Source organism: Pleurodeles waltl, chromosome 1_1 (assembly GCF_031143425.1).
Source record: "Pleurodeles waltl isolate 20211129_DDA chromosome 1_1, aPleWal1.hap1.20221129, whole genome shotgun sequence".
Classification (NCBI taxonomy): domain Eukaryota; kingdom Metazoa; phylum Chordata; class Amphibia; order Caudata; family Salamandridae; genus Pleurodeles; species Pleurodeles waltl.
Genome location: NC_090436.1, coordinates 196915017 through 196938021, shown reverse-complemented (window position 1 = coordinate 196938021; position 23005 = coordinate 196915017). Strand labels below are relative to the sequence as shown.

The 23005-nt window shown below is 45.9% G+C and overlaps 1 protein-coding gene across 3 annotated transcripts in view; it reads left to right on the top strand.

Annotated features, from left to right (window-relative positions):
* ADAMTS12 (ADAM metallopeptidase with thrombospondin type 1 motif 12) overlaps positions 1–23005 on the top strand; it is a 3732731-nt gene that overhangs the window by 2022080 nt on the left and 1687646 nt on the right. The gene's annotated exons all lie outside the window — the stretch shown is intronic.

Sequence of the window (23005 nt, the reverse complement as noted above, 5' to 3'; positions counted from 1 at the left end):
AATGTTTATTCGGCAGCAGTAAACATAGCAGAAGGCAGAATGTGGTACCCAGGTCTGTGAAAAGTAAAGGCAAAGTAAACTGTCAGGGTCCATACACAGAGGTAAAAAGGCAGAATCAAGCAATGTCCTACAGTAGGCTGATATGAGAAGAGCAGTGCCAGTCTCTTACCTGTGTCTCACTGGAAGTATTGCATGATGATGTTGTTTCAGTTGTCTATATCTTCTTCTTCTGCCTCCTCTTCTTCACTGTCCACAGGCTCCACAGCTGACACAAGACCAACATCAGGCCCATCCTCTTGCAGAAAAGGCACCTGGTATCGCAAAGCCAGGTTGTGCAACATACAGCATGCCACGATGATGTGGCACACCTTCTTTGGTGAGTAGTATAAGGAGCCACCTGTCAGATGGAGGCACCGGAACCTGGCCTTCAGGAGGCCGAAAGTCCGCTCTATTATCCTCCTAGTTCACCCATGTGCCTCATTGTAGCATTCCTCTGCCCTTGTCCTCGGATTCCTCACTGAGGTCAGTAGCCATGACAGGTTGGGGTAACCAGAGTCACCTACAAATATTGAGTGGTATCTGTTAGACACACACCAACCCTTAAGGACTCTCCAATACCCAGACACCTATTTGAACTGAGTGGGGACCTTGAGCTCACCTATTAGCCACACACGGTGCCTCTGGAGTTGGCCCATCACATAAGGGATGTTGCTGTTCCTCAAAATGTAGGCGTCATGCACTGAGCCAGGATCCTTGGCATTCAATTGGGAGATGTACTGGTCTGCCATACCCACCATCTGCACATTCATGGAATGGTAGCTTTTGCGGTTTCTGTACACCCGTTCATTCCTGCGGGGGGGGACAAATGCCACATGTGTACCATCAATGGCACCAATGATGTTGGGGATATGTCCCAGGGCATAGTAGTCACCTTTCACTCTGGACAAATCCTCCACCTGGGGGAAAACTATGTAGCTGCGCATGTGTTTCAGCAGGTCAGATAACACTCTGGACAACACGTTTGAGAACATTGGCTGAGACATCCCTGATGCATGGCCACTGTTGTTTGAAAGGAACCACTGGCCAGGAAATGGAGTACTGACAGGACCTGCACTAGAGGGGGGATTCCTGTGGGATGGCGGATAGCTGACATCAGGTCTGGCTCCAACTGGGCACACAGTTCATGGATTGTGGCACGATCAAGTCTGTAGGTGATAATGATGTGTCTGTCTTCCATTGTCGACAGGTCCACCAGGGGTCTGTATACTGGAGGATGACGCCATCTCATCATCTGCCCCAGCGGATGTGCCCTATGGAGGAGAAGGGTGAGCAGATGGTCTTATACCACATAGCTTGCACAAGGGTGTTTTGCACTATTGTGATGTAATCAGAATGTGGCGCTGTCTGTCCGTATTCCTGCCCAAAAGTGCTGTGACGCAGTTAATTGCCCTGCCGTGTAGCTCCCTGAAATGGCGTCTGCCTGACCTGTAAGGAGGGACAAGGGGAAATGAGGTAACTGCGCTGGCGTTGTGCAGCGTCGGGGTAGGCGGACGAAGACCGCAGGGCAATTCAGCATTGGTTATCATTGGGCCCTATGGGTTCCAGGAGCCAAAGACGATGTACGCCGGTGGTGAAGGTACGCACTGCTGCAGACGTAACTGCCATTTTCTATCTGTTCACTCACTTGATACCTGACCTTCAACAGGAGAGTACCTACACTGCAAGTGCTGCTGTGACCTGAGTCTGGAAGCGACAATGGCTACAGTTTCTGGGGAAAGGGCCTCTGCCTTCACCGCGGAGGAGTTGAACAACCTGGTGGCTGGGGTCCTCCCCAGTACACACTATTCTACGGTCCTCCAGACAAACAGGTGAGTACACTGTGAGCATTATGGATTTGACATGAATGTATAGAGTGGCGTGGATGGAAGATACATGTGGGAGGGGGCTGTGGCCAGCATGTGAGGATGGTCAGTGTATGTGTTTCAGGGCATGCTTGGGAAGTTGTGGCCAATGAGTAAGAATAACCGGACGGGGGAGTAAAATCCATTGTTACTTTACTTTTCCTCTAGGTAGGCGCCCACCAGAAGAAGGGTATTTGGCATGCCATCGCAAAGGAAGTGCGGACCCTGGGGGTCTACCATAGACGGAGCACCCACTGCTGCAAAAGATGGGAGGTCCTGCGCCGCTAGAGAAAGAAGACGGTGGAGGCCCAGCTGGGGATAGCCTCCCAACATGGAAGGGATGCCCGTCACACCATAATCCCCCTGATGTACCGGATCCTGGCAGTGGCATATCCGGAGTTGGATGGGCGCTTGAGGGCATCACAGCAGCCACAAGGGGGTGAGTACAGTCTCATTCAGCAGACTCTGCGTGCTTTACGAGGTGTCTGGGTGGGGGAAGTGGGCTGTGGATTCCCCTAGGCCAGGGCGAACTTGCTAGGGTAGGTCCCTTTTCAGGAAGGCTCCGTGGCACTCCAAACCCAAAAGTGGTAGTGGCCATCTACACCCAGTCAGGCTCTTGTGGGTTCCTGGTGTGCAGCAAATGGGCTTAGGCACAGTCCCCCATGGGCAGGTGATTTTCCTAAGAACTGTTAGTGCATGGCCTAGTGCATAGGGCTGCTCCCTGTGTGTTGTGTCCGCCAACTATGGTGTTGTTGCTGGCATTGACCATGTGTCTCCTCTGTCTTTCCCCCCTTTTTGTTTTGCCACCCTGTCCTTGTGTGCATTAGCATCATCTGGCGGAGGAGCAGTGGCACCAGAGCATGAGGGAGCTGCAATCCACATGGCCCAGGAGGGTGAATGTACGGAGTCTGAAGGCACCAGTGGGACAGAGGGCGAGGGGAGCTCCACAACAGGGACAGGAGGAGACACCAGTGACAGGAACTCCTCCTCTGATGGGAGCTCCCTTGCGGTGGCGGGCACCCCTGTGCCCACCGCAACAACAGGTACAGCCGCCACCCACCCTACCAGCACTGCCCTCCCAGCAGCCCCTCAGCGTCTTTCCCGTGCCCGCTCACCCAGGAGGGTGGGCATCTCCTTCACCCCAGGCACCTCAGGCCCTGCCCCAGTCAGCCCTGCTGCCCTCAGTGAGGAGGCTATTGACCTCCTGAGATCCCTCACTGTTGGGCAGTCAACCATACTGAATGCCATCCAGGGTGTCGAGAGGCATTTGCAACAAACAAATGCATACCTGGAGGGCATTCATTCTGGCGTGGCATCCCAACAGAGAGCATTTCAGGCTCTGGCCTCAGCACTGATGGCATCCATTGTCCCTGTGTCCAGCCTCCCCCCTCCAACTTCCACTACCCAGACCGAGCCCCTCTACCTCAGCCTATCCCAAACACACCATCAGACCAGCATGCACACACATCAACACACAAAAGTGGCTCTGGCAAACATAAGCACCACACATCCCACAGGCACTCACACAAGCACCAGACACACCAACATCCACTGCCTCCAGTGTGTCCCCCTCCTCCATGTCCTCCACCTCCCTCCCAGTCTCGTCTCCACTCACAACTGCATGCACTATATCCTCAGCCACTACCTCCATCACCAGCACGCCCATCACCACACACCGCTAACGTGCAATCACCACCCCCACTACCATGCACACGTCCCCTGTGTCCTCTCCCAGTGTGTCTGTGAGCCCTCTTCCCAAACTACACAAACCCAGGCACACACCCACTCAACAGCCATCCACCTCACAACAGCCTCCAGCCCATGCACCTTCACCCAAACTCAGCAGACGTACACCTCCTACTGCCACTACTTCTTCCTCCACTCCCAAACCCCCTCAATCTTCCCGTCCCAGTGTGTCTAAAAATCTTTTCCTAGCTAACATTGACCTCTTCCCTACACCTCCCCCCAGGTCCTTCTCCTAGGGCCAGGATGTTGAGATCCCAGCCCAGCACCTCAGCCACAAAGTCCTCGAGCACTGTGGTCCCTGCAAGTCCGGGAACATCGAAGGCGGCACCCATCAGGGCTGCCAGTGTGCCACCTAGTGAGGCCAAGGATCACCCTATTCCGCCACCTGCCAAGGTGAAGAAGGGGCCCACATGCCGAAGGGAAAAGCCACACCAACCACCCAGCAAGGCCTCTTCCAGAACCAAAGTGGACAGTGCCAAGGTCCCAGCAGTGACTTCCAAGGTGGGGAAGGGACACAAGGCCAAAGGGAAGTCAGCTCATGGCACGCAGCCTCCGGGTGAGGGACTGGTGTCACCCCTTCTGCAAGACAGAACAGCAACCTGTATGGCGGTGGCCCCCGCCGCAACCACTGCCACCTGTACCGCCACCTGCACCGCCACATGCACCACCACCTGCATGTCTGCTGCCTCTGCTACAATCCCCAGCATCATCCCCAGTGGGCACCCTTCTGAGACTGCAGGAGACGGCCTGGTGTCTCCCTCCACAGGTGCTGACACCTGCACCACCGGCAGCATCTCTGCCGCAGACACCGCCACAGCCACCGCCACCTGCCCCGCGATGTGCCCATCCAGTGCCACCACAGCGGACATCAGCAGCATCCCCAGTGGGCAGCCGTCCGAGGCCGCAGGATCCGTCCTCGAACCAGCACACACTACATAAGGCACCACAACCAGCACTGGCAGTACCAGCAATTGGCAGGCTAAGTCGCCGCACGGTGGAGTGTGTCTCTGTCTCCATGAAGTGTCATGCTACCTGTTCCCTGAAAATCTCGTGGCTCACACACCCAGGTGAGGGAATGGGAACTGCCACACCCCAGGTGCAGCACTCTGGGCACAAAGCCCTCTCCAGAACCAGTGGAGAACAGCATCCACTACCCCAGTCCTTGGCAGGATGAAGCACACTGGGCACAAAGCCCTCTCCAGAACCAGTGGAGAACAGCATCCACTACCCCAGTCCTTGGCAGGATGAAGCACTCTGGGCACAAAGCCCCCTCCAGAACCAGTGGAGAACAGTATCCACTACCCCAGTCCTCGGCAGGATGAAGCACTCTGGGCACAAAGCTCCCTCCAGAACCTCCAGAACCAGTGGAGAACAGCATCCACTACCCCAGTCCTTGGCAAGATGAAGCACTCTGGGCACAAAGCCCCCTCCAGAACCAGTGGAGAACAGCATCCACTACCCCAGTCCTTGGCAGGATGAAGCACTCTGGGCACAAAGCCCCCTCCAGAACCAGTGGAGAACAGCATCCACTACCCCAGTCCTTGGCAAGATGAAGCTGTCTGGGCACAAAGCCCCCTCCAGAACCAGTGGAGAACAGTATCCGCTAGAGAGACTGTGGCCTTGCACTCCCCAGGACCAAGCAGTGGGCAAACCACCCACTTGAGAGACTGTGGCTTTGTACTCCCCAGGAGCAAGCACTGGGCAAACCACCCACTTGAGAGAATGTGGCTTTGTACTCCCAGGACCAAGCAGTGGGCAAACCACCCACTTGAGAGACTTGAGATGCTGTGGCTTTGCACTCCCCAGGAGCAAGCAGTGGACAAACCACCCACTTGAGAGACTGTGGCTTTGTACTCCCCAGGACCAAGCAGTGGGCAAACCACCCACTTGAAAGACTGTAGCTTTGCACTCCCCAGGACCAAGCAGTGGGCAAACCACCCACTTAAGAGACTGTGGCTTTGCACTCCCCAGGAGCAAGCAGTGGGCAAACCACCCACTTGAGAGACTGTGGCTTTGCACCCCCCAGGAGCAAGCAGTGGGCATGGAGCCCTCTCGTGGAGCAGTGGCGTTGTCCCGTCATCCAGCTGAGGTGCCCCTCTTTCCTTCCCCCTGAGGTGCCTGTGTTTTATTCGACCTGATGCCCATGCAGTGTTCTCTCTGTTTTGAGGCAGGTTTCATGTGTGGGCTTCGCCCATGTTATTTGGGACCACTGGTCCACGGACATGTAATGGAACAGTATACAGACTTGTGTACTTGCTGTAAATATTTGTATATACTGATCTTTTAAAGTTATGTTGGCCTATCTGGATTTTTGATGATTACACTTGTTACAATCATTTAATTTGGTCCTTGCGTTCTTCCAGGGGGAGACGGGGTGTATCTGTGATGTTATTGGATGTGTGTGTGTGTATGTTGTTGTGGGTGGGGGGTGGGGATGTTGCGTGTGTGTGTCACTCTCTTTTCCCGCCCCTTCTCCCCTGGGTGCTAGGTGCAGTACTCACCGTGGTGGTCGCCACCGTCTTTAATGTTCCTGGTAGAAGAGGAGGTAAACCAACATTGTTAACACCTGTAACTCAGGCTCCATGGCGTCCTGGTTCCTCGTTAGGTGTCGAGAGGTGAGTTGTTTCCGTTCCACATACTGTTTCCACCGTGCTTTTGATGGCGTTGGCACCGCCCCGGAAAAGCTGGTGGATTGGTGCCTTGTAATAGTGTGGGCAGTACATTGTCTTCCGTCTGTCTGTTGGCAGTTACCGCCGCGGTGTTTGTGGCTACCGCCGTGGCGGTCGGAGTGTTAGAGTGGCTGTGTGTGTTAGCGGTTTCCGCCCTGGACGAAATTCTTTTTTTTTTTACCGCCGGCCTTTTGGTGGTATTATCGCTGCTTTATCACCGACCGCCAGGGTTGTAATGAGGGCCTTAGTTAATTTTGGTGCTATAGTGGTTAAAATGTTGAAAAAAAACAACACAATAAATATACCACTCTAAATTATCAAAATTGAGTAAAATGTGATAAACACAATTGCACAAAACAATAAAAGTATCAGGGGGGGACCAGAAATATGTATTTTTAAAGATTTAAGACAAAAAGAAAAGTAAAGTTCCAATCAGGAGCCACTGTTCGAGGATAACGAGGACCTAGGTATGATTTCAGGCTGGCTACAATGAAGCACTGGTAGAATGTGCCATGCAGAGTCGCCCTACTCACAGATTTTACCATGTGGTTTAGTCTCTGAAATGGGAGTCAAAATCCTTCAGCGATGCAAGGAAGAAGAGGGTATCTGAGAAAGTCACCTCAAAAACATAAAGCTACTATACGAAGTCCCACTGAAGCCAATGATTTTGGTGGGAAAAGCTTTGAACAGGAAAAGCTCACATTTCGCACCAAGGAAGCCTTTTCATCAGCTGGAACCTTTCCCACCTTTATCCAGTCAAGATGTCTCTAATCAGACTAAGGACATGATTTAGAATTTTGCAGACAGGTTACTTTGTCACAAATGTGATGGATATTCCATCCACTGTATTACAATTCCCATAGGATATAATGGGATTGTAATATAGTGGACGGGATATCCGTCAACCTCTAAATCAGGCCCTTAGTCTCGTCATCGGAGCTCAGCATCATTCAGCCAGCTGTATTTGAGAATGAGTTACTCACTGTGAGCCCACTGAAATGGATTTGCTGCCACAGAGAAGGTCCAAACAGGAGAACCTTGTTTCATCAGCTCATAGATGTTGCACTTTGGCTGGATGAGCTTGCATGGTTGGTCCCAGTCCACTGTAGGCTAGAAGTCAGAAATGTCCTAAGTCCCCAGTCTTTCAGAGATTGTATGAGAAGTCCAGTTAGACAGAGCAAGAGTCCCAGGACCTAAGAGACGGCTCTTAGAGGTCAGAACTTTCTTCAGGAGAGGTCACAGAGAGGCCCCGGTCTAGATCCAGTTGCAACTGGAAAAAGGAAAAAGACCTCTTGCAGCTTTGTGTGTCCAGGTAGCTACACAGAAGGCTAGCCTGACCATTTGAGTCTGCTTCTTTGTCCTGGGTACAAGGTCCAGTCCTTCAGGTCTTAAACAGCAGGTGTAGTCCTTCTGTTCAGAAAGTGTTCTGCGGAAGGTGCCTTGGGTGCCACATTTATGGTTGGCACTTGCTAGTTGGTACATGGTACTCATTGCTCTTCCAGAACCAACAGGGTAAAAGTGTCCACACTCAACCTTACCCACTTTCTTAGCAATTTCTGTTATCCTGCTGCAAACAATCCCACAATGCATCTTACTCCTAAAATCCAAGGTGCAGAAACCCTTTCTTCCCTTGCAGAACCTGGGTTCCTGCCCAGATGTGTGCCCAGGGAAATGAGTAGCCCACTTCTTTATGGGCACTGTAAAGCAGTTCGGAGGAAACTCCCCTGCCACTGGGTTTGGAGCCAGACTGGCTTGGGCAATAGAGGTTTGCCTTATCCAGGTCACAATTTACATTTACTTGTGAAAGGATAGATTCTCTACAAGTTAATGAAGTCCTCGGTCCACAGTCCTCGGTCCACCCTATCTGGTCGTACTGCAGGGGTATGAGCACTGGTCCTCCCTCACCCAGGTCATCTTTTCTACTGTGGGAGCAGTTTTTACACCTCATGAAGGTCAAGCTCCGACTGGGCACCTGCTGTCAGGCTACTGCAAATTAATCTCCAGGAACTTTAGGCAGGAAAAAGGTAACTTCATAAAAGTTACTTTTCCAATACAGTTATAAAAATTTCACTTTACAGTGGGACTGCATTTGTAATAAATATTAAAAAATAATGTTAAAAAATTTCTCTAGTTGCTCTCAAACCAGAGATAACAGAATTAATATTTTAATCTTACTCTAGTTTTCTCTTAGGACAGCCAGAGCCTTTGGGGCCTTGTCACTGCAGGGATATTATGACTTTAATTTTCTACATGTCTCATTTTTAAATACTATGCATCCTCCCTTGCGGGCTGCAAGGCCTACTTAGGGGTGACTTATTCATCTATAAAGGATGGTTTTTACCCTGTTAGAATGGGACTTTTGCCAGAATTGGCTGCAGGTATAACAGCAGCATTTATGCTATACTGGCAGGCCTGAATACACGTATTCCTGTGCCACACTAGTAGACAACGCAATAAGTGCTACAGCCCACAGGTGGCACGTCATGTGTGTAGCTTCTATGCCATAAACTATGACCTTATAGGAATTATGGGCAAAGTGTGGCCTATGGTCCTTGACCATTTCCAATAATCCCATTAGTTATAATGCATGGTTTTAATTGAAATTGATCGTGAAACATTGGAGGCCCCCATTATTTGTGGTATTAGTTCAGAATAAAGTAATTTAATATCCATAGATCATTTCTGAGTTAGTTATACTATACAAAGTTCTAAAATGGTTAAGTTGCCCCATTTATTGTTTAGGGAGAAGTCATGATTCGTGACCAGTAGATACATAATTGTGTAAAAGATGAAGAGCATGTCTATCTGCAGGGACCATGATAAATACTTGGAGACTATTTGGAAACCATTTAAAACTAGTGCAATATGCAAACTAACTGAACTGGTGATAGGTTTAAAGCTTATTTGACAAAGCTACATAACCTCAGGCAGAATAGTTGTCAAAATCCTCTTGTGATTAGGAAGGGGAAGACTCACAGAGTCTACTTCAACTAACAACTGTCCCTCGAAAGCCAAATAACCAAAAGTGTGGCTTTTGCCTTAGTCCACCAGTGAAACTATGCCCAAACCTTGAAGAAAACAACAACAGAATCAGTAAAAGGTCAATTGTAGGCTCCTGTACTGATTACTGTAGTTGTAATGAGTGCTACTAAAATGTATTTTATCATCTTAAAAGGATCCAGAAGCATGCAACTGGTGTGTCTAGAGACGATCTCATTCTACATACCAGGAGACTAGTTGCGAGCCACTCCTCATAAATGTCATAATGCATTCATCTCCTGCTCCGAGAGCACTGCAATGGAGCCCAACTGCAGCAAGATCAGATGTTATTGTCCTGTCAGAAGCATAGAAAATATGGCTCTAAAAAGGCCTGGTCATTCACAGTGGCAGCTGACATCTATGGAGGAGGGGGGGGGCGAACAAATGGGTGGATGCAGGCGCACATGTGCAAATACAATTTTTAAAACATAATTTTAAAAAACACTTACTGAATCACATCTTCCTCCCACTGGATGTCTTCTGCTGAGACTGAAGCGTGGTGTGCGGGCCAAAGCAAACTCCCTTGACCAATCCTGATCGTGATCACATGCTGTAAACCAGCATGTGAACAGCACCCTGGAGGCCTGCACTTGCTCTCAACCCAGCTGTGTTGTGACAGCTGGATTGAGAGGTTTAAAGTGCACATGACAGGCTGGCCCTCGCAAAGTAGCCAACCAAAGAGACGTGCACACTTTAAACAGTGCACGTGGAGCCCTCTACCCACCACTCCTCCCTGCTTCCACTCAGCAGGCCCCGCCCCGTCCTGACACTCGGTTCAGGACGGGATGATGAAAAATAAAAGGGTAATAAGTTACCCTTTTATTTTTCATCTCTGGGTCTTTGAGGGGCATTTAAGTGGGGTGATGCTCCTCCGCTCCAATGGAAGAGCCGCACCTGGTCATTCATGTAATATACTGACTTGTTACTAATCAAACCAAACATCAATACCTGTCTCTGAAAGCATGGAGAGTATGTCTTGGCTCTGGAAGAGTAACTTGGGGGCAAATCATTTTCCGATTTGGGACCTAAAATGTAGAGTGACTTGTTGCAACACATCAATGAGTATTCTTTCCTAGAAAGCTTTAAAAAGAGGCTGAAGAAAACGTGAGGTTTAAAATACAGTGCTGACAAATACAGTGGATCATAAAACTAAAAACTAATATTGAGTTTAGGTAGTGCTAGCGCAGGTTTTTTAACAAAACCTATTAATGAGTGTTTATGTATTTCTGAATAATAAGTTTATGTAGAAAATATATTAACGTAGAAAAACATTGCACGTATTTGAAAATGTGATTACGATGAATGGCCACCAATGTTAACGAAATGTACTAATCAATGACTTTATACTTATGAAATGTTGAATATATGTTAGACTAATGCAGTAATATGTCATATTAAGGGTTGTGAATTAAGCTTTAACTTTATTAATTGTAGGCCTTAACTTAGTGAGTGTCTTGGCCTACTTGATAGGCCTCATGTAAAGGCTGTATTTGTTAACATTTAATAACATAGCTGACCAAGAAAGTTAAACAGTGAAATTCTATTGTAATTGTTTAGATGTGCTCATAACGGAAGCTTCTCATGTGAACCGACTGCTAGGAGATGATGTTCCTGCTAATGCAACATTTTATGTATAATGTGTGTGATACTGACTTTCCCAGGACAAGCACAATAAAGATTCTGACTAGAGTAGAAGCTGCAACAATATTGTTACCTAAGGTTCATCGACCTATTTGTGTCCCCTTGTAAGTTTACTTATTAAGGTCAGATGCGCTGACAATAGCAAAACGTAGCAAAAGAGATAATAAGAAGCAATAGTCATTACGTGAACACATAAAATAATTAAGGATAGGGAATAAGTGAGTTCTTGCTCAATAAAATGAGGGGGAAGCACATTGTATGACTCGCTCTTAAAGATCTTAAAGATCAAAATAATGGACAGGCCATCCAGCCCTCAAATCAAGAAATAAAAAAGCATTGGCAAAGCCAATTTGTCTTGCCTTTAAAAGGTGAGTGCTGACCTGCTGGCATCTCCAATGTTGTTTTTTGCAGTGGCCCTCCAGTGCACTTTTTAATTTTTCGTTTGAAAATTATCAACTGCCACCTTGGAATAGTGAAAAACCACTGAAACATGGACAATGTGTGTAATCGTACAGCATGGAGCATTGGGGCCTTTTTGGTATTTGAAATTACTGTTCAACATGGCCAACGCCTATCTAAAAGAATATATTTAAGTAAATGAACTTTTGAATCCTACAATAATGTCGCTTTAAGATCCCACTAGGAATACATTTTAAAGAAAGGCATTGCCCATGAAGAAGGAGGACACAACAGATTGTGTAAGAGAGGAGCATGGAAGTATGTAGACCATCTGGGATATGACACAAACAGTACTGAAATAAATATAATTAAAAACAATAAGCAGAGGTACTGAGGATGGGGGTGTATTAGACGAGTGGGGGTATTAGAGAGCAGATCAGAGAAAAAAGGCCACAGATACAGAGAGGAAGGGGGCAGTAGTTCAATCGAATGCAGTGCTGAAACACAACTGAACATGCATTGGTGTTACTGAATGTCGATGCATATGCGCCAAGTGAGTACCAGTGCAAACATGGCCTGAAGCCGCGTGTGTACATGGGCACACATGGTGGTAATTTTTGGAATGGTGAGAAAAATCTCTCAAAAAAGTAAGTGCATGCATTCCTGTGCATTGTGATGCATGTCCACCTATGCATCAACACAAATGTATTGTGATACATGATGGCCATTTTTGTTTTACCCATCCAACATGATCAACCATTTTAAAAAGGAAAAGAAAAAAACTGAGTGAAAACTGGAATGAGCTGCATGGGAGTACTATGGACTGGGTGTGCCCATGGGTATTAAAAAAAAGTCCAGGCCACCCCAGGAGCAACAGACAAATGGATGTTGTTCGGTGGATTCCGGTGAAATAATTGTTTATGTTTAGTATATTTATGAAGGCCAACATACAGCTTTTGGGTTTCTTGGCTCTAAACGGCTGAGGGTCCCTTGATTCATAATATTCTTATAACATTCATCATGAGTTTTAGCATCTTTCTGCGCAGCAAAGGGACGTTGTGTTTTTTTAAGTTGCATATTAACTGCATTGCCGCATTCTGCACCAGTCGAAGTCTGTTTATTTACTTTTCGAGCAGCTTATTGGAATGAATTTCCATAGTAAATTCACGATTTGATTACTGCATTTTTTACTGGAATCCTCAGTTGTTTATCTAGGAGCGGTAAAACCGGGCGTAATAATTTATGTTAGTAGAAGTAACAAAGGAAAGAATCAATGTAAATTCCAAAATTGCCCCTGGCATTAGCAGGTTTAGGTTGTCCCATAAGTGTAGGTCCCTATAGATTGCTGAATTAATTTAGGTGACGTCAAAACAATTTCGGTCTTGGGTTTAATTTAAGATAATTCAAGACACCCTTCGCCGTCTGATCATCTCAAAACTTGAGGCAGGGGCACTTGATTAATTTTCTTCTGTCAAAAAGATAAAAAATATTTATGTGTCATCAGCATACATAAAAAATTGGTCCCCAGAGATGTAGCATGGATGCTTGTGAACGCATTTATAAATCCAATGAAAACAGGCAGGGTATTGAGCTCGGATGGACATCATGGTGATGCCTTTTTGAGAAAATAAAATGGGGGAAGCGAAACGATATGTGTTCTATTACCTAGACAATATTTAAGCGGGTGCAAGGCTGTATCTCTAATCACAGCTTCGTATGGATTTATTCACAAAATGTGATGGTCTATCGAGATAAATGTGGCCGAGGGGTCCAAGAGTTTCAACACCCCCGGTGTCCACCTGGCCTCGCAGGTCATCAAGGACCGAAATAACTACTAATTCTGTACTGTGTCCTTCTCTAAATGCTGGTTGGTAGGTGTCCAGAAGGTTGATGTGTTCTACAAAATGTCGAAGGTAGAGGAACATCCATTTTATGAAAACTTCAGCAAATGAGGGAGCCGAGACACAGGCCAATAATTGCATGGATCCGTCGTATCAAGAGACACATTTGTGGGTAGTGAATTCCTGGAAAGAGTCAAAAGCCTGTCATGTTTAAAAGCTACTTACAACAGTTTTAACAACATTTAAAAATTAATCCAAAAAACAAACATTTCTTTCCCCTTTCCACTTAGATAAACATACTAATTTGTTAAGCCAATGTGCTACACGTGCTCTTGAATAAATAACAAACAATTTTAAGAATCATATACAAAAGCATAGTAAGTTAACCTTGTAATAGCACAATAACATTTAAAATGTAAAGTGACCGTAGCAAGGCAATTTCAGGCAGTAATATTACCAAAAAAAGTAAAAAGACAATCTCACTGGAGATAGCACAGAGATCTGGGGGACTGAAATAAGTGTGCATGTTTGAGTAACTAGATTTACTAAATACATAAATCTCTGAAATGCTGCTGGAAGTTACCAAAACTGATGGCCAACCCCAAAAGCCAATGTCTAAAAGCAGAAGAACCATTGTAGACAATGACTAAAAGGAGCTGTCCACAAGTATGTATGTATGTTGCATATGTAAGTATGTTGCATAGTGTGTGCCAATGTGAGCTCTCACTGCACAGCTTTTGTCTGTAAGTGGGTCCTAAAAAGCAGTTCCGAGTGGAAGGATACACGTCTTCCAAACAGAACTGATTTAGGCTTTGGACCTGGTCCCAAGAGGGAAATTCTGAAAAGGACTCTCTGGTCTGGAAATCCTAAGTAGCCTGCCTAATATATTATACATGTCCAGCAGGGGAACTATGCATGGTCTTAGTGGGGCCCAAACGGTTATTTGACTGAGAAAATTACCATTGAAAAGGAAGTTTGCCAGCATTGTGTTTTGGCCCCAACTCTTTTTCTCCTATTTAATAATATTTGCATAGAAGTTTTGCATGATTCACCAATTTTAGTCAACCAAAGTGTCCTAGCACTTTTTTTGCTGACAACACTCCCCTTCTTTCCAAGGCATGGGCTGGTCTACAAGCCCTTATTAAAAGATTAGTCTGTTTTGGGAGTCACATGGTCTCGAAATGAACACCTCAAAAAGAGAGCAGATGACATCACAAGTGGAGGAATGTTAGAGGAACTATTATAAGGATTTTGAGTATTTAGGGATCTGCTTGTCTAACTCTGCATCATGGGCCCCTCAGATTTCGAAGACTTCTCTCTTGATTAACCATCAGGCCTCCGCCATCCTTAGATTTGGCAAGAGGGTCCTTTAATATCCAGTCTCTCCGGTGAATTCAATTTATAATGCCCAAGATAGGAGTGCTGCTTTGTATGGAGCAGAGCTATGAGACCATTGCCCTACTGCTTCTCTAGGGGTATAAAAGCCCCTGTGCGCAAGAGGAGAGGCACCCCTTGAGTCTCGTAGACTAGATCTTGGTATCAAGCCCATCACTGAGCTGGCCTGACTATTGGCTTTATTTATGGACTATCGCAGAACTGAACCATATAGCAATGGTCTTATACACATCTTGAACTCACACAGTACCCCGAAGATCCAGTGGTTAGCCTATGTCAGAGTCCTTACACGATCTGGGTTTGGGCAATCATTGGCATGATCCTTTCTCTATTTCAACGTCTATGGCAGCTGCATGTAAATCAATGTTTTGAGCACATTTTGGAAGCCGTAGTGAGTACTCTAGTTCAATGGGTAGTCATGCCAGGGCTTTTCTTTTGCACAAAAACATGTTTATGGCTGAGGAATTTTTAGACTTTGTCCTTTGTGTGCAAGATCTGTTTACTTGCAATGTAGATATGATGCTAGTGATCATAGGCCCATATTTATCCTTTTTAGCGCTGCATTTTGCGCCATTTTTTGACGCAGAAGCATCGCAAACCTTCAAAATACAATTGTATTTTGTAAGTTTGCGCCGCTTTTGCGTCAAAAAGCGGCGCAAATGCGGCGCTAAAAAAGTATAAATATGGGCCATAGTCTCTAAATTCCTGTGCGCAGCACGGCTCATTAGATATAAAGTGACTACCACTCCTAACACAATATTTACTAGTGACATGACTTGAGTACTTTACAGGTTAGTACGCTTCTCTTTACTCTATAAATATGGTCAATAAGCAACACAGGACGGATTACTCTTATTTTTTTTTGTGGGACACTACAATGTGAGCACTTTTTTAATGGAACTTTGAGTAATTTTATTCGGAAGACATTTGTTGTAATTCTTAACCTGTTTTCCCTTAACGCTTATTAATAGTAAATGTTTTACTTTATCACGTATCAGAAGATTGTGTAAGATAGAATTTTGTATAAAGAGTTTTAACTTTATTTTAGTCAATGAAATATTGTGTTCGATCTGTCAATAAACAGAGAGAACTGGTGTGAGGGTACTATGCTCTACAGAGGGAACTAACACAAGAATAGAGAGGAAAGCCATTACAAAGGTGCAGGGAACTGAGGCAGACAAGAAAGTCATATAATAATGAGTAAGGGGCCAACCTAAAGCCCCCTCTGTATATCTCATTGCACACAATATTTTTTTGACAACTGGCTACTAAACTGGTTCTCATGCAAGACATAAGTAGGTACATAATTGACAAGAATAAGGGTCAGTTGTTTGTTGTGAGGACGAAATCCATTACTATGAGAATTCATGCCACTCGTTGCCAATAGTACGGCTAGAGACAGGAGATGAGTGAAGAGGGTGAGGCAAGCCTTGGAGACGCTTCTACTCAGCCTCGCGATGGCATTTTGTCACCCGCACAACCTTTGCCATTCTGTTTTTCATGTTGCTTAAATTCTAAGAAATGGCATTATTTTTAAAAGTTCCTAGAAACTTGTTTTATCTCTATCTTTTACATGGCAGTCTAAAATGACAGCTTTGTTTTAAGCTGGCACATGCATCGCCTTACATTAAGGCTTGCACTGTGTGCGCTAAGTAAATGTCAACATCTTTAACTGCATCGCTTGAAGTGCAAAAGTTATTTAAATAATTTATTCATTAAATATTTGGCAGCTGCCATCTATGGATTTATGGCTGCTTAGCGAGCAGTAGCTTCTTTTTCTGCAGAAAGCCTCCGGGCGTCCACGGTTGCCTATTTTATATGTTTTTCTTTCTGTTTTTGAGAGTCATTTGGGGAATAACGTTTTATAAAGCCACCGCGACTCGTCATGAAACGGGAGCAAACGTGGAGGGAAAGAATTGTTTTTAATACATAAATATAACTTCAGAATTGAATTCACTGTTTAATGAATAGACCCAAATCTATGTTTAACTAATTAGGAGACACTAAACTAGACGGGTTGCACATCACTAGCTGACATCATTCTTATTGAAAGTTGTGTTATCTCATTTTTAGGAGCGGCCGTTTACTAAATCAGTTATCATTTATATGACCCTGCCATCCATTGTCTTCACTAAATAATAAAATGCATTTTATTATGTAAACGTGGTACACAATCGAACAAATAAAAACATTCTAACATAGGACATAACTTCTATAAAACAAATCCATATTCATCACAAACATGGAAATAAACTTACAGGGATATTTGCAAAGGTAATATACACTTGTGATTAATTTTCATGAGTGATTTACTCTTACGCTTTTGAGTAACTTTGCTACTTTTGGGTATTCACTGGTTGTGAACTTAGTCAAAACGTGTAACTTACATGTCTTCCCCAAATGAAAAAGGAGGTGGAGCCTAATTTAAGAGTGTAAATTGCTACTAAAAAAACTGAGGTATGTCTAGCACCAGACATGGTCAACCCCTGGTAGTGCAGCACCCTGCGATAGAAAACAATGATGGAAGGATCTTAAAATGAAACCACATAGATAATATTTTTAAACTAAAATGTATTATTTATAATAGTTACAAATATACATGAATATAAATTAATGTTTGAAAAAGTGTAAAAAAAATGCATATTTTAAAATTAATTATAAAGTATTTGAGTAACTTTTTTGCACTTAAAAATGAATGTACATTTTACTAAAATATAATTAAATTATCTTGAATAAATTCTATGCATCACTTTTAGGGTATGCCCATACATGGGTCCCGTACTCACTTAGCCCTTGGAATCAAGCTGCACCAGACTGCTGAGCTGCAATCAGGGTGAAACTGGTACTGGGTTGCTTGTGTTCCAGCTCAGGAAGGAGCTGGCCTAGCAGTTCAGCCTGGACTGCTCCTATTGGAGCAGGAATATGGCTGATATCCATACGGCTCGGTCTAAACTCAGATGGCATAGTGGATAAAAATGATGGGTTGGAATGCTAAACCTAGCAATTGTCAGTGAGTAAACAAATTGCAAGCATTGCTCCCCTTACCTTGTGCATGTTTGATGTACCACCCTAAGTGATACCCAAGAGAGGGACATCTGCTCACTGTGCCACTGTGCATTTGAAACGAAGCAACACCTGACTGACATGGCCCAGTCAGGCCTAAAAGGGTCTTGGATTGTTTATGTTCTGGCTCAAAGAGGATCATGCCTAGCAGTTTGGGCTGGAGTGTTTCTATTGGGGCAGAGTTAAGAGTGAAGACTGAGTTGCATGTGGCTGGCTTTACAGTGAGGGGCCTTTAGGTGTGGTGTCTGGATGATTGTGAAAGAGCTGAGGTCAGATACACCAAGCGGGTAGTCCTGGTAAAAAATTTTACTTTCGGGCATAGTCTCAGAATGGTAGTTGAAATCCACCACCTGGGCAAGTTTGAAGGCTGTGTCATGTCAAGTCAGATACCCATAGGAAGAGATACAGCTGGTTTTGGCAGGAAAAGCTCAGAGCAGAAAATTTGAAAGTTTGCATCTGCTGAATTCTCCTTAATGTTCTATTACTTACCAGTAATCTTCATTACTCCTGGTTCTGTTGTCTTCGTCCTATTCATCACTATGTGTAGATAACTATCTCCACAACAGAAAAAAAGAACATGAGGAATGCTGGGATATCCCCGCCTCACCCCCTCCCTCTGGTAGTACATAGCCTGTACTTACCCAGCATTCCGCCGGCATTACCAAGCCCGCAACAGAAGGCCAGCGGTACGGGAGGGCGGGAGAGACATGATGAATGGGGCAAGGACAACAGGACCAGGAGTAATGAAGATTACCAGTAAATATTAGAACATCACCCCCAGGTCCCTCTAGTCCTCGTCCCATTCATTACTATATGGAGAATACCCAAGCATGCAAAAACGGGATTCTGAAAACCGGACAGAATAAACCTGAAAAACCACAAGAAGGGATTCTCGACAAGCAAACAGTACCCCAAAACAAGGATGAAGATAAAAAAGAACAGATTGCACTCCGCAACCCCAAGCAGAGGCAGAGTGCAAACCAAGAAGGAATAGACAGTGTCAAATCAAAGGACCAGGAGAAGCCCAGCCAGCAGCTCAGCTGAGCACAAGAATGGAACATACAAAGACTAAACTCAGGAGACAGCAACCACCTGCATAGCGCAAAGACCAAGGCCAAGGCCAGAAAGAAAATTCAGAGATAACCAGGCAGGGAAACAATGTCTCATAAGCAACGAAACCGAGAAGGAACCACAGAAGAGCTAAAACACTAACCCATAGTTTGAAAAAGACCAGAAAGGCACCCTAGACTGGTACATCGTCCATCATGCCACAGGCCAAAAGAAGCAATGGGAAACCAACAGAATAAGGAAGAGACAGCTGGTGACCCATTCCCGCACAAACCAGGCCTAACCCTCGAAAACTGCAGAGAGCAGACACCAGATGCAGCCTGGGGTGGCACAGCTGAATCCCCCAGAAAAAAACTACAGGACCTGAAGAGACTCAGGACCCAGTCCCAATTGTAAGAGAGTGGAACAAATAAAGACCAAACAGGAACAGAACGCTCTCAACCCAGAGGGAGAGACTGTGACTGGACCCAACACGCCACAGAGAATAGAATTCCGCCATGCAAAAAGGAGAGAAAGGACTGCTGATCCACCAGGAAAAGAACACAAACCGCACCGTGTGAGGGACAGTGGCCAACTCAAGCACGCCATAGGCAACCTAAGAAGCCCCATGTAGGGAAAAAAGGGGGTAAAGAGCAGACACAGGTGGAACAGAACTCCCACCTCACACTGTGAAAGCCCGAGAATGGACCAGACCAAGGCTGGACACATGCCTTAGGAACGCTGAAACAACAATAGCGAAACAAAAAAAAAAGAATGAAGAAAAACGGCAGCGCTGCACAGGTCGGAGAGTGCAAGACAGTGGCCTGCAAAGAAGAAAGGGGAAACATCCACAGACACATGTGGAACAGAACCCCCACCCCTCAGTGCGAGGGCCTGAAAACACGACCCCCCAGGCCAGGGGTATAACAAAAAGGCCAGTAAAATGACATCCTGACACCCCCCCAATTGATCATTGGGCACAACATCAGAGAAGCCATGAGGGTATCAGGGCACTGAAGTGTAGGCAGAGATAGACCTCATTATTTTTCCAGAAATAAAGGACCGGGAACCGACGCCAAGACATGAAACTGATTTGTGCAGCTCAGAGGACAGCAGCCCAAGCTGTTATGTAGCTGCAGCAGAAAGCCAGAGTGATGGCAAAACTGACATCGCAATAATCACTTGGAGTGGAATAGAAAGGAAGGGGGGGCACCACTACAGTCACCCCCGGAACAGAACAAGCTCCTCCTAGGGTGCAGGTCTGTGACCATGACCATTACACTACGAACCCTGCAGCCACAATGACAAGAAGAAAATGTGTGACACAGTCATAGACACACCTGGAATAAAACTCTTGCCTCCCAGTGTGAAGGCGTGTGACAATGACCACCATACCAAGAGTAATGCAGAGAAAGAAAAGGGAAGGCACATTCACAGACACACCTGGAACAGAACCCTCCCCCCTCAGTATGAGGTTCTGTGACTATGACCACCATGCCATGGTTAAATCTGCCAAAGGCTGAGCCACCAAAATGGTGGGGTACATGTACATTTAAACCTGGAAGAGAACCCTCATAGCTCGGGTTGAGGGCCTGTGACAGCGACCACCACGCCACAGTGAATCGATATGATCGTAGGTCATGACCACCACCACAATTGCAGTGCATCCTGTTAAAAAAGGCAAAGTCAACAGACACACCTGCAACAAAACTCACAGGGCTCAGAGGGAGGGTCCACAATGTCACCATGAGGCCACAGGTGACTTGGTGCCAGAACAAGAAAAAACACAGGCCGCCAAGCAGTACTTAGACCCCCTGTGTGCCCCCAGGACCTAACTCTCATGAATGAAGAAGTCTCAGCAGCCAAGTCAAAAAGTGCACCTCTCCTGCATGCTCGGCAACAACCGTGTCCCAAGGCCGAAGTCAGGCAGGCCCCAGGCTACCTGCTTCCTCTGCACAGCTCCCAGCTGCCCAGCTGGCCGGGAGAAGTGCAAACCAGACCGCCTTGGTACATCGTGAGAAACAAGGGCTCACCCAGTGGACACAGCGAGGCCAACAGCAGCACTACCCCAGCAAGCCCAGCGGACTGGAAGGTACAGTACCGGAACAACAGTCGTCCAGGCCCAGCAGGGACGATATCCTCACGTACTTGTCCTGTTGGAAGACAGAAAGAACAAGCAGAATGGGAGGGGATATCCCAGCATTCCTGATGTTCTTTTTTTCCATCGTGGAGGTAGTTATCTCCACGTAGTGATGAATGGGACGAGGGCTAGAGGGTCCTGGGAGTAATGCCTGTTCACAATTTCTACCTTTGAAGCTCACTATCCTGTGAGGGGACATGCATGGAAGCTGTATCTGGTGAAGTCCTCTAAAAATAAATCAGACATCTTTGCTGCAAGCTCCCACTAAAACTCAGGAGGGCTTGGAAGATCAAAAAATATCCAAGTCCCAACTTTGAGCTTTTCTGTTGCAGTTCCTCTGGTCTCTGCTAAGGCTTCCAGTACCTCATTGACAGCATTTAGGGGCTAGTACTCACTCCAGCAGAGGCCACCAGCAGGGTCCAATCCAGATCCAGTTGCTACTTGTCAACTGGTCAATCCAGGAAAAAGTCCTCTTGCAGCTTGCGGACTGGAAGGTACCATACCAGAACAAAAGTCGTTGTGTCCCTGAAGCCACACAGAAAGTAAGCCAGCTGACCGTTGGAGTTCAGTTCTTAGTCCTTTATACAAGAAGTAGAAGACCCAGCCCTTCAAGTCTCCTCACAGGTCACAGACAGCAGGTCTAGTCCTCTTCTGTTCTTCCACAGGTTCAGATGTGTTCTAATGAGCTGGGAGTGAAGCACCACTTTAGAATTCACTAGCCAGTGGGTGGGTGCAACTGCTTAACACTCTATAACCAATGAGGGTGCCAAATCTAAGTGAAGTGCTTTCTGAGTGAGCGTTTGTTAAGAAGCATGCATGTGAGTTAGTATTGTTGTGCCAGGTGGGTGTGTGGTGCTTTGTGAGGGCAGGTATTGGTTCTGACTTGGTGAGGGTGTGTGTGTGGGAGGTGGAAGCTTGTGTGGAAGCCTGTGTGTGGAGGCTTGCAAAGTGGCAATCTGTGCAGGCAAAGGGGACCAACCATGGTGTGGCTTGGCATCAGCGTTTGTGCTGGTGTCCAAGGTTGAGCAGCTGGAGTTTGTCAGTAGTGTAGCTGTGGGTGGCATTTGGACCAGGGATCCTGATGCTGAGTGTGGTCCAGGCACGGATGGGGACAGTCAGACTTACCATTGGTGTGACCAGCTGAGTAGAACCTTGGAGAGTAGAAGGAGCATCATGGGGGTGGTTGTCAGGCTCAGCGAGAGTGAGAAAGTCCAAAAGGGAGAGCAGGAAAGTCCGGCAGGAATGGTCAGGGATGGAGTGATCGATGGAGCAAGTCATTGGGCAAAAACTGACAGAGGAGAGCAAGTGGCAAAACAGAGCATTAAAAGAAGTAAAATATGCAAAAAGGTGCAGTTAAACAGAGAGAGGGCCAGATAGAATAGAGGGTACAAACAAGAAAGCGCAGTTATTGGGGGGTGGGGAGGTGGCAGAATGAGCAGCTAACAAGAAAAATTCAGGAGACCAGCACCAGTCGGAAGGTCAAGGCGAGGTCAAGGTCACAATAAAGCAGAAGAGAGACGCCTACGCTAAATAAGCTAAATAATATTTTAAATGAAGAAATAAACATGTTTGAATATGAAATAAAAATAAGATATTTCAAAGGTAATTGACTATTAAACATGCAAGTAACTAAGGAATTCCTTTAAGATGTGCACTTTTTATTGCAGTCAGAATCTTAAGTGTCAATATTAATAGTTATCGATCGCCTTCCACATGTGGAAAGTGTCGGGATTTAAGCATTATGACATCAGAACTCAGTTATATTAGTTATATTGGTTTTATTAACCTATCCGGGCACGCCACTACCTAGAAAGATCTTGCCTGAGAATTGAACACATGGACATAGAAAGTTAATTTCCATTCTTCCATGCTTAAATATTTGTTTCACAGTTTTCTCTGCATCAGTGTCTTTTTATGTAGTAACCACACCTTTAATATTATTCCACATTCAACAATAAAGCTTTCTGAAAATATACCCCGTTTCATTAAAACGAGGAGTTCTAAACTTGTGGGAAAAAAATGACGGGCGTTTTTTAAAGACCGCCTTTTCAGCTTAGGCTTTATTTTACTTAATTTGTTCTTGTCCTTATTATAACTTGCTATTCCTTTACTACAAATAGCATC